General features: G+C 44.0%; 1 pseudogene; it reads right to left on the bottom strand.

The window, feature by feature from the left end:
* The window catches only part of LOC112071764 (sodium-dependent lysophosphatidylcholine symporter 1-B-like), a 59773-nt pseudogene extending 53515 nt beyond the window's left edge, over nt 1-6258 (bottom strand).
* Nucleotides 6259-12088: the final 5830 nt, after the last annotated feature.

Raw genomic sequence — 12088 nt, 5'->3', positions numbered from 1 at the left:
TAGAGCCCCTCAACTATACTCACTAGAACACCCTCACTCAACTAGACACTAAGCACTAGAGCACCCTCACTCACTAGAGTACCCTCACTCACTAGAGCACTAGAGCTCCCTCACTAGAGCACCCTCACTCACTAGAGTACCCTCACTCACTAGAGCATCCTCACTCACTAGAGCACTAGAGCTCCCTCACTAGAGCACTAGAGCTCCCTCACTAGAGCACTAGAGCACCCTCACTAGAGCACTAGAGCACTAGAGCACCCTCACTCACTAGAGCACCCTCACTCACTAGAGCACTAGAGCACCCTCACTAGAGCACTAGAGCACTAGAGCACTAGAGCACACTCACTCACGCAGCGCTCAGGTTAAAAAACATAAGTAAAAAAAACAACAACATCAACTTGTATTTAGAATATCCAACAAAAATGTCTGATACTATTCGAATAGTGAAAGTCCCCCCAGGGACTGGGGCGGGGCCTCGGACTGATCAATCACCTGGGCCACATCCAGTAGGTATATCTGAAGGAAGAAGCCCAGAGCACATCCTGTGATCTGATAGGGCGCTCCTCCCACCGCGTAGCACAGCTTGTTGCATATGGACAACCTGGTCTTCTGTTCACGCTGAGAAAGAGAGACAAAAGAAGGGGTTCATTCATTAAAATGAGCAGTTTACTCTTTTTTTAAATTAACCAACTTTGAATAACCAACTTTGTTGCAGTCTGACCTACAGAAGTGTCACAAATGAACTGAGAAAGTAAAAAAAACTGACAGGAAAGTGTAACACCGCTTAATAAACAAACGGAGTGAGAGGGACATCAACAAAGTGATCCAATATATATATAAGCTAGTCTACAAAAGATATCTAAACAACTGGACAATGTGCAACCTGAAAAATGTAGCGCGAGGTGAAACGGATTAACCTCTCTCTCTCTCACTCTCTCTCTCTAGTCTCGCTCTCTCTCTCTCTCTACTCTCTCTCTCTCTCTCTCTCTTCTCTCTCTCTCTCTCTCTCTCTCCAGTCTCTCTCTCTCTCTCTCTCTCTCTCTCCAGTCTCTCTCTCTCTCTCTCCAGTCTCTCTCTCTCTCTCTCCAGTCTCTCACAGCTCTCCAGTCTCTCACAGCTCTCCAGTCTCTCACAGCTCTCCTCTTTCCTCTCAAGGACCAAAGAACAATCGGATGATACAAAGTTCTGTTTGGCTGATCAGCAGTCCGACTGAGAGGACCAGTGTGTATGTCTCTAAACTCAGCTGGGAGGAGAGGTATCTGTCTACGGAATCCACCCACAGTAATGTGAGCACCAGTGCTGGGAGTCTGGGACAGAAGAGGCGTTTTTGTCATGACAGACCGACTCACTTCAACAGTGTGAACAGAACCTGGGACATTTCCCACCCCGATACCAATCACCCAGGCTACTTCCCAAATGGTACCCTATCCCCTGTGTAGTGCACTACTTTAGACCAGGGTCTATAGGGTAGTAGTGCACTACTTTAGACCAGGTTATATAGGGTAGTAGTGCACTACTTTAGACCAGGTTATATAGGGTAGTAGTGCACTACTTTAGACCAGGCTCTATAGCGTAGTAGTGCACTACTTTAGACCAGGGTCTAGTAGGGTAGTAGTGACTACTTTAGACCAGGTCTATAGGTAGTAGTTGTACTACTTTAGACCAGGTCTATATGGTAGTAGTGCACTACTTTAGACCAGGGTCTATAGGGTAGTAGTGCTACTACTTTAGACCAGGTTCTATAGGATAGTAGTTACTACTTTAGACCAGAGGTCTATAGGGTAGTAGTGCACTACTTTAGACCAGGGTCTATAGGGTAGTAGTGCACTACTTTAGACCAGGGTCTATAGGGTAGTAGTGTACTACTTTAGACCAGGGCCTATAGGGTAGTAGTGTACTACTTTAGACCAGGGCCTATAGGTAGTAGTGCCATACTTTAGACCAGGGTCTATAGATAGTAGTGTACTACTTTAGACCAGGTCTATAGGTAGTAGTGCACTACTTTAGACCAGGGTCTATAGGATAGTAGTGCACTACTTTAGACCAGGGTCTATGGGTAGTAGTGCACTACTTTAGACCAGGGTCTATAGGATAGAGTGCACTACTTTAGACCAGGGTCTATAGGGTAGTAGTGCACTACTTTAGACCAGGGTCTATAGGTAGTAGTCACTACTTTAGACCAGGGTCTATAGGGTATAGTTGCACTACTTTGACCAGGGTCTATAGGGTAGTAGTGCACTACTTTAGACCAGGGTCTATAGGGTAGTAGTGCACTACTTTAGACCAGGGTCTATAGGGTAGTAGTGTACTACTTTAGACCAGGTTCTATAGGATAGTAGTGTACTACTTTAGACCAGGGTCTATATGGTAGTAGTGCACTACTTTAGACCGGGTCTATAGGTAGTAGTGTACTACTTTAGACCAGTCTATAGGAAGTAGTGTACTACTTTAGACCAGGGTCTATAGGTAGTAGTGCACTACTTTAGACCAGGGTCTATAGGGTAGTAGTGCACTACTTTAGACCAGGGTCTATAGGGGTAGTAGTGTACTACTTTAGACCAGGGTCTATATGGTAGTAGTGCACTACTTTAGACCAGGGGTCTATAGGGTAGTAGTGACTACTTTAGACCAGGTTCTATAGGATAGTAGTGTACTACTTTAGACCAGGGTCTATAGGGTAGTAGTGCACTACTTTAGACCAGGGTCTATAGGGTAGTAGTGCACTACTTTAGACCAGGTCTATAGGTAGTAGTGTACTACTTTAGACCAGGGCCTATAGGGTAGTAGTGTTACTACTTTAGACCAGGGCCTATAGAGGGGTGTCAAACATACGGCCCGCGGGCCGGAACCGGCCCCAAGGAGGTTCGATCAGGCCCGCAGGATAATTTGAAAGTGGAAAAATGCATAAAAGACATGGAATTAATATTTTAATTCGCTGCAATTCATGGATTATCCGCTAAGGGCGCACTCTTTCCATCAGAGTAGAAGACAAGCCGCATCACTGAGACAGACTGAAAACAGCAGACGGTATCAATGCGCCATCTGCTGCTTGTTACGACGTTGTTAATACCTTGGTCTCTACCTCTCCGCTACACCCTCATTAGCCAAAATGTCGTTATCCAAACGGAGAAAAGTAGATAAGGAGTGTGAATTTTCAAAGAAAAATGGACCACGTCCTATTTATTTACAGAGATGCACGGAAAACCTTCGTGCTTGGTGTGTTTTCAACAAGTTTCGGTATTGAAGAATATAATATTCGACGCCACTACGAGACTCATCACAGCGAAAAAATATGACGGCTTGCAAGGACAACTGAGAAGAGATAAGATTACGAATTGCTGGCGGGTCTGAGGAAACAGCAGTCAACTTTCATCCAGAGCCGAGAAGTCAGTGAAGCAGCGGTAAAAGCCAGCTATATTTTCCTAATGTTCTTGTGCTTCTTTACACCAAAACAAAGGAAAGACATGATATTTGGTTATTTATAGCAGAGTATGGTATAATTTTAATGGTCCGGCCACTTGACATCTCCCTAGGCCGTATGTGGCCCACGATGCGAAATGAGTTTGACACCCCTGGCCTATAGGGTAGTAGTGCACTACTTTAGACCAGGTCTATAGGATAGTAGTGTACTACTTTAGACCAGGGTCTATAGGTAGTAGTGCACTACTTTAGACCAGGGTCTATAGGGTAGTAGTACACTACTTTAGACCAGGTCTATAGGGTAGTAGTGCACTACTTTAGACCAGGTTCTATAGGATAGTAGTTACTACTTTAGACCAGGTCTATTAGGGTAGTAGTGCACTACTTATAGACCAGGGTCTATAGGGTAGTAGTGCACTACTTTAGACCAGGGTCTATAGGGTAGTAGTACACTACTTTAGACCAGGGTCTATAGGGTAGTGCTGTAGGGAATAGGGTGCCATCAGGGAAGCAGTCTGTCAGGTCACTCGTGCCAGGGAAACATTACGCAGCCAAGGCCCACAGACCGGTCAGTGTGACCCTTCACAGGGTTGTCACAATCCATTTGGCGAGGATGAGGGCCGTCCCCCGTCATGGAACTTGGCCATATAACGGGCAGTCAGGGACACACCCTCTGCCTAAGCCAATGAAAAGGGCTCTCTGTGGCTGCCACCCAGGTTTAGGAGAACCCTAAATGGTGGGATCTCCGAGACATCACCTCATTCACACATACGTGTCCTGGTACTTCGTACCCAGTGTTCATCTAAGAGTTTGTGCCCAGTCCCAAATCAATACTTATCAAAGACATCTAAACCTGACAGATTTACAGGCCAAGTTCCCAGGCCATAAAACATGTGCCATCTAAATCAACTCTACACTAAATATAATCGTCACCTGCCTTGAGAACCTGTGTCTATTATTGTTTTGTACTTTAGATCTAGTGAAACAGATGATCCCCCACCGTGTGAACATACATGTCTGAGTCATTTAAGACTGTTGATGCACCAACACATTCTTTGTTTCACACATCAAGTTACTCTGACTGAAACATGACTCTCTCTTAAGCCTGATATAACCATGGGGGATATAAGACATCTTTCAGCGAGTGGTCGACTGACTCAACTGGCAAAATACAACACGAACACAGTTATTTTTATTCATGTCAAACACCTGTGGTATTGGACAGGGTTGAATTTTTTTTTCTTCAACCAAAACCGTGCTCCTATGAGCTGCTTTCCCCAACATAGGCTTATCGGGGATACATATTGGGGCGGCAGGTAGCCTAGAGCGTTGGGCCAGTAACTGAAAGGTTGCTGGATCGAATCCCTAAGCTGACGAGGTAAAAAAATCTGTCGTTCTGCCCCTGTATAAGGCAGTTAACCCACCGTTTCCCTGGTAAGCCGTCACTGTAAATAAGAGTTTGTTCTTAACTAACTTGCCTGATTAAATTCATAAAATACTATCAAAGTTGTCTGTCTGGCATGTGGGCCTACACTTGAAGAGGGAGTGAAATTTATTGGAAACTGCTAAGATAATTATCTTAATTATGTTCAATATCCCCTTGTATATTATTAGAACCCCCCCTTCAGTTAGCCAGGACAGGATGGAACACGAGCCAACCCACTGTCCCCATCCAAAAATACACCAAAGTCCCACACATAGCCACATTACATCCCCCACTACACAGTTAGTTCAATAGTCCATCTAGTGACATCATATAGGTCTACGTCCGTTTATTATTGAAAACACTTAGGCGAATAACAATTAGCACCAAATAAGGTGCAGTTTATGTTGTCTGAGGCATCACAGGAAGACTATCGGCATTTTACGTTCCTCTCTTTACTATGGTGGAAGTGAGATCATGTCAAAAGGGACAATGAAACTGATCACTAAAAATTGCCAACAATAAGCATATAAATGATCGATTATTAGAGATAAAATATCGGGAATGGCTTTCGGTGAACACCTAAATTGTTGATGACTAGGTATAGTAAAGTATTTAAAACGTATACACAGATCAAGCATGCGTGGAAGGGGTCATTCCAATTTCAGAAGAGATCACAGCTCCAGCCCCGGTGAAATGACACGTCGCCTTGCTGCGAGTTACGTAGAGAGACGCTCCTCTGGCACCGTGTATTCATTCGTATTATTCCAACCCCACAAAAAGCGCCATAATATAATATATATATATATTTAAAAATGGCCTCAAACGCATAGTTATTTCTAATCACTTCGTATATACATTATTCTTAAAATAGGTCTATCAAAACAAAGGGCTAGCACCGCTACGGGAAGAGCATTAGTTACGAACCGGATAATAATTTGAAAATGAATAAAGGAAAGGAGAAAAAAAAACGAATTACCTGTTCACTTTACGCCAAGCAAAAAAAAATGTAATTGAAACGTGATGGTTGCTGTCATAACAGCCCGTGGAAATCAAAAACTGATGATAGGCCATATAATTGATCATCAATACAAAAAGTATTATATAGACTTGTTCCAATAAATAACTAGGCTAATCTATTTAATCGAAGCTGTCTTCCTCTCCGGTTTAGTTCAGAACGTATACACCTTTTCTGCTAATATTGTTGATAAAAGTATACATTAATCAAACTTACCTTCACAGCTAATTTGACCGCATCTGGGTTCACCGGTTTATTCGTTAATAAATTATTGTTGGAATATTGTTCGGTTCCTTCTCCTTTTGCCATCACTTTATGAATAAATAACCTTTGGAAAAACAATAAATATTATATAAACAAATCTGTTCGTAAACCGGCGTAACTTTTAGAGTTGAGTTCAGACTACACACAATTTAAAAGTGACGACGAAGAACCTGTCATTCATCATGTAGTAGTAAGATCCCGCCCCTTTTCAACAGGCCACCATTCACTATCAGTCAACCCCGCCCACAAAGCGACGAGCTGACCGGCTTCCAAACAAAACATTACAGGCTATTAGAGGCCAACAACTTGACAATATTATGGCCTATTTCAGAATAACAATATCCACAAATGAGTTCCATAGAAGTGTATTGCTAAAATAGGATTAGTCATTTTACATTGCAGATGTTTAGTCGTGCCAAAACTACCATAGTGGTTTATTCTCGATTTTTGCAATAATGTCAATATAAGCATTTTCATTTCAATTGTCCAATTTCATATTTATTCTGGTTATGTAAAACATGTACACGATAGAAGATATAGAAATATGCAATCTCAAAAGATCACTACACACAACTACACTATGAACCAGAGATGCTATATACCCTGGTCTGACCTATACAGACCAAACTCTAAGCTATACAGCTCTACACTACAACTACACTATGTACAACTACACTACAACTACACTATGTACCACTACACTACAACTACACTACAACTACACTATGTACCAACACACTACAAACTACACTATTTACCACTACACTACAACTACACCTATGTACAACTACACTACAACTACACTATGTACCACTACACTACAACTACACTAATGTACCACTACACATGTAACCACTACACTACAACTACACTATGTACCACTACCACTACAACTACCACTACTGTACCACTACACTACAACTACACTATGTACCACTACACTACACACAACACACTACACACAACTTACACATACCACTACACTACAACTACACTATGTACCACTACACTACACACAAACTACAACACACACAACTACACTATGTACCACTACACTACAACTACACTATGTACAACTACACTACACACAACTACAACTATTTACCAACTTACACTACAACACAACTACACTAACACAACTACACTACACACAACTACACTATGTACCACTACACTACACACAAACTACACTATGTACCACACACTACACTACAACTACACTATGTACCACTACACTACACACAACTACACTAGTACCACTACACTACACTACAACTACACTATTACCACTACACTACACTACAACTACACTCACACAACTACACTATGTACCACTACAACTACACTACAAAACTACACATTACCACTACAACTACACTACAACTACACTACACACAACTACACTACACACAACTACACTATGTACCACTACACTTACACACAACTACACTACACACAACTACACTATGTACAACTACACTACACACAACTACAACTACACACAACTACCACTACACACAACTACACTACACACAAACTACACTTACACACAAACACACTATGTACCACTACACTACACACAACTACACTAACACAATACACTATGTACAACTACACTACACACAACACACTACACACAACTACCCTACACACAACTACACTACACACAACTACACTACACACAACTACACATGTCTACCACTACACTACACACAACTACACTACACACAACTACACTACACACAACACACTATGTACCACTACACTACACACAACTACACTATGTACCACTACACTACAAACAACTACACTACACACAACTACACTACACACAACTACACATGTACCAGAGATGCACGTACCCTGATCTGACCTATAGAGACCAACCAGTAAGCTACAGTACACAACACAATGGACTTGTCATGGAAGTTCCACATCTGCAGAAGACGAAATAGAGGTGGGATGTATACAGCCTTGTGATATATTTTGTATGCAGTAAACCTTCTATTTGCTAACGGGCACACACACACACACACACACACACCACACACACACACACACACACACACACACACACACACACACACACACACACACACACACACACACACACACACACACACACACACACACACACACACACACACAGCCTTGTTCTATTAAACCACTTTTCACTGAACTCCGACTCTACAGTCAAGTTCAGACAGATTCAGACCATATCAGCCATGGGTTCAAATACTATTTGAAATCTTTGAAATACTTTTGAGCATTTGCTCTGGCCTGACTGGAATTACAAACGGATGAGGTTGACATGTGTGTGGACTATTCTATTGGTCCGCTAACCAGGCAACTCGATCAAGCACAGATGAAGTATGAAATTATTTCAAATATGATTTGAACCCAGATCTGGGTACTAGAGTCAGACTGGACACACAGATCAATGTGTGTCAACAGAAGAGAAGATAAGTTGCTGCTGTGGTGTCAGTAAATGGAGATGACAGTAACATTATGTAACAGTGTTAACACACTCTCTCCTCTCTCTCTCTCTCCCTCGCCCTCCCTCCCTCTCTCTCACAAACACACACACACACACAGACTCTCTCTCTTTCTCTCTCTCACCACACACACAACACACACACACACACACACCACACACACACACACACCACACACACACACACACACACACACACCACACACACAACACACACACACACACACCACAACACACACAACACACACACACACACACACACAAACACACACTCTCTGGTCTAAAGTAGTGCACCCTATTCCATAGTCCTCGTCTAAATAGTGCACCCTATTCCATAGGTCTCCGGTCGACGTTCACTTTATAGGAGCCATTTGGACTCAGCCAACAATCAGTGAGGTCCTCTGGGAGCTGGACCAATATGAGCCTCTAGGAGCTGACAATCAGGAGGTCCTCTAGGAGCTGGAACAATCAGTAGACCTCTAGGAGCTGACCAATCAGTGAGTCCTCTGGGAGCTGGACCAATCATGGAGTCCTCTGGGAGCGGAACAATCAGTGAGGTCCTCTGAGAGCTGGAACAATCATGAGGTCTCTAGGAGCTGGACCAATCAGTGAGGCCTCTAGGAGCTGAACAATCAGTGAGTCCTCATAGGAGCGTGACCAATCAGTGAGGTCCTCTAGCTGGAACCAATCAGTGAGGTCCTCTGGGAGCTGGACCATCTGAGTCCTCTGGAGCTGGAAACAGTGAGGTCCTCTAGAGCTGGACCAATCAGTGAGGTCCTCTAGGAGCTGGACCAATCAGTGAGGTCCCTCTGGGAGCTGACCAATTGTGAGGTCCCTGAGAGCTGGAACAATCAGTGATATCCTCTAGGAGCTGGACCAATCAGTGAGGTCCTCTGGGAGCTGGAACAATCAGTGAGGTCCTCTGGAGCGACCAACAGTGAGGTCCTCTGGAGGCGAACAATCAGTGAGGTCCTCTAGGCGTGGACCAATCAGTGAGGTCCTCTAGGAGCTGGAACAATCAGTGAGGTCCTCTAGGAGCTGGTCCAATCTGTGAGGTCCTCTAGAGCTGGACCAATCAGTGAGGTCCTCTAGAGCTGGAACAATCAGTAGGTCCTCTAGAGCTGGAACAATCAGTGAGGTCCTCTAGGAGCTGACCAATCAGTGGTCCTCTAGGAGCTGGAACAATCAGTGAGGCCTCTAGGAGCTGGTCCAATCTGTGAGGCCTCTAGGAGCTGGACCAATCAGTGAGTCCTCTAGGAGCTGGTTGTACTTGCTCACACCTAGTCTACAAAATTTTCACACAGGTTTCACCAAAGCATGACTTACCTTGACCCAACAATACAGAACTTTCTCAGAGGCTCCTTTTACTCTGCCTCTCTGTGGTGGTTTTCGTTTTCTGTCATATCTCTCTACCGGCATACTGTGGAGACACCAACATGACCTCTATGAACTGACAGCTATCAGGCTGGGGCAGACATGTACCTCACGCTGGCCTTATGGAAACATATACCTCACGCTGGCCTTATGGAAACATATACCTCACGCTGGCCTTATGGAAACAAATGCAATCGGTCACGATGCCGCACAGACACACACACAAACAGACAACTCACACACTGAGCCCACCTGAGCCATCTGACAAATACTGTATGTGTGGAGGGTCTGTATTCTTGTTCTCAGTGTGTGTGTGTGTGTGTGTGTCTGTGTGTTGGTGTGTTGTCTGTGTGTCTGTGTGTGTGTTAGCAAAGCCACATGACCTTGAGTGTTTGTTGACAAACACTGTGTGTGTGGTGGGGTGGGGGATGCTATGCAGGGTATTCTGAGGCCATCTGATAGTTCAAGCCCGTGTGTCATAACAGCCAAGCAGAGGGTATGCATCGACAGTGGGATAGAAACTCACGAGGGACACACACACACACACACCACACACAACACACACACACACCACACACACACCACACCACACACACACACACACACACACACACACACACACACACACACACACACACACACCCAGTGGCTGCTAAGCAGACACATATGCAGCGTGTTTAGTAATCTCAGCTGATGGGTGTCAAAGTCCGTCAGTCCTGTCAATGTGTCCCGGGGTCGTTGAGACACAATCGTCCTACACTACAGTACGGTCTGTCTGACACTGATGACATCACTGACACACATGGACAGACACAATTACACCATCAGAGCAATGTTCAACCCCAGAAGGTGTGATTTTAGACTGCTTTAGAGGTCAAGGTTCAACCCCAGAAGGCGTGGCTTTAGACTGCTTTAGAGTCAAGGTCAACCCCAAGGCGTGGCTTTAGACTGCTTTAGAGTCAAGGTCAACCCCAGAAGGTGTAACTTTAGACTGCTTTGGAAGTTGTCATGATAAGAATCCTATAACTAATTGAATGTGACATTAAGCAGGTGGTGACGTGATAGTGTGCGTACGTAAGTGCTTGTCTTGGACTGAAACAGGGTCCGGTACTGTTATATTGAGGAACTCCACAATATTTTACTAGGAGAACAGGAGCTGAAGCAGTGGAACAAGTCAAGCCTTGACACCGATGTCCAGTCCAGGTACAGTGTTCAGCCCCGGGTCCATGGCTGGATCCATGAGCTGGACGGGTTCTTCGCCCCGCACCAGAGCCGCCACACGACACTAGACACCCCCCCTAACCCACCTTTGGTTTCAGGTTTGCCCGGAGTCCGCACCTTTGGGGGGGGGGGTACTGTCACGCCATGACCATAGAATTACCCAGCCAACACTCATATATAATCTGTTATCATAATGCCACATCTGTCATTGTCCGTCTGAATGGAGAAGATTATTTTGGAGGTAGGAAAGCTGTAATATCAGTCTGAATGGGAGGGAATGGGGGTAGGAAAGGGAAGGTAGGTGTTTTGGGAGTAGGAAAGGGGAAGACTAAAAATATCACATAACCATCAAACACACAAGCTAACAAAACACACACACACACACACACACAACACACACCACACACACACACACACACACACACACACACACACACACACACACACACACACACACACACCACACAACACACACACACACACACACACACACACACACACACACACACCACAGTGCTGGACTCGACTGAAGGTAACCCATACTAATGACCACTCTATGGTGTCACGGACTCGACTGAAGGTAACCCATACCAACGAGTGGGTTAAAAATAAAGGGGTTAAATATGTGTCAAACTAAAAATAAATACAGTACCAGTCAACAGTTTGGACACACCTACTCATTCCAGGATTTTTTTATTTGTACTATTTTCTACATTGTAGAATAATGTGAAGACATCAAAACTATGAAATAACACATGTGAAACATGTAGTAACCAAAAAAGTGTTAAACAAATCAAAAATTTTATTTTATTTTAGATTCTTAAAGTAGCCACCCTTTGCCTTGAAGACAGCTTGCACACTATTGGTATTCTTC

Source organism: Salvelinus sp. IW2-2015, unplaced genomic scaffold (genome assembly GCF_002910315.2).
Source record: "Salvelinus sp. IW2-2015 unplaced genomic scaffold, ASM291031v2 Un_scaffold1713, whole genome shotgun sequence".
In the NCBI taxonomy this organism is placed as follows: domain Eukaryota; kingdom Metazoa; phylum Chordata; class Actinopteri; order Salmoniformes; family Salmonidae; genus Salvelinus; species Salvelinus sp. IW2-2015.
This window is presented reverse-complemented; position numbering and strand designations above follow the sequence as displayed.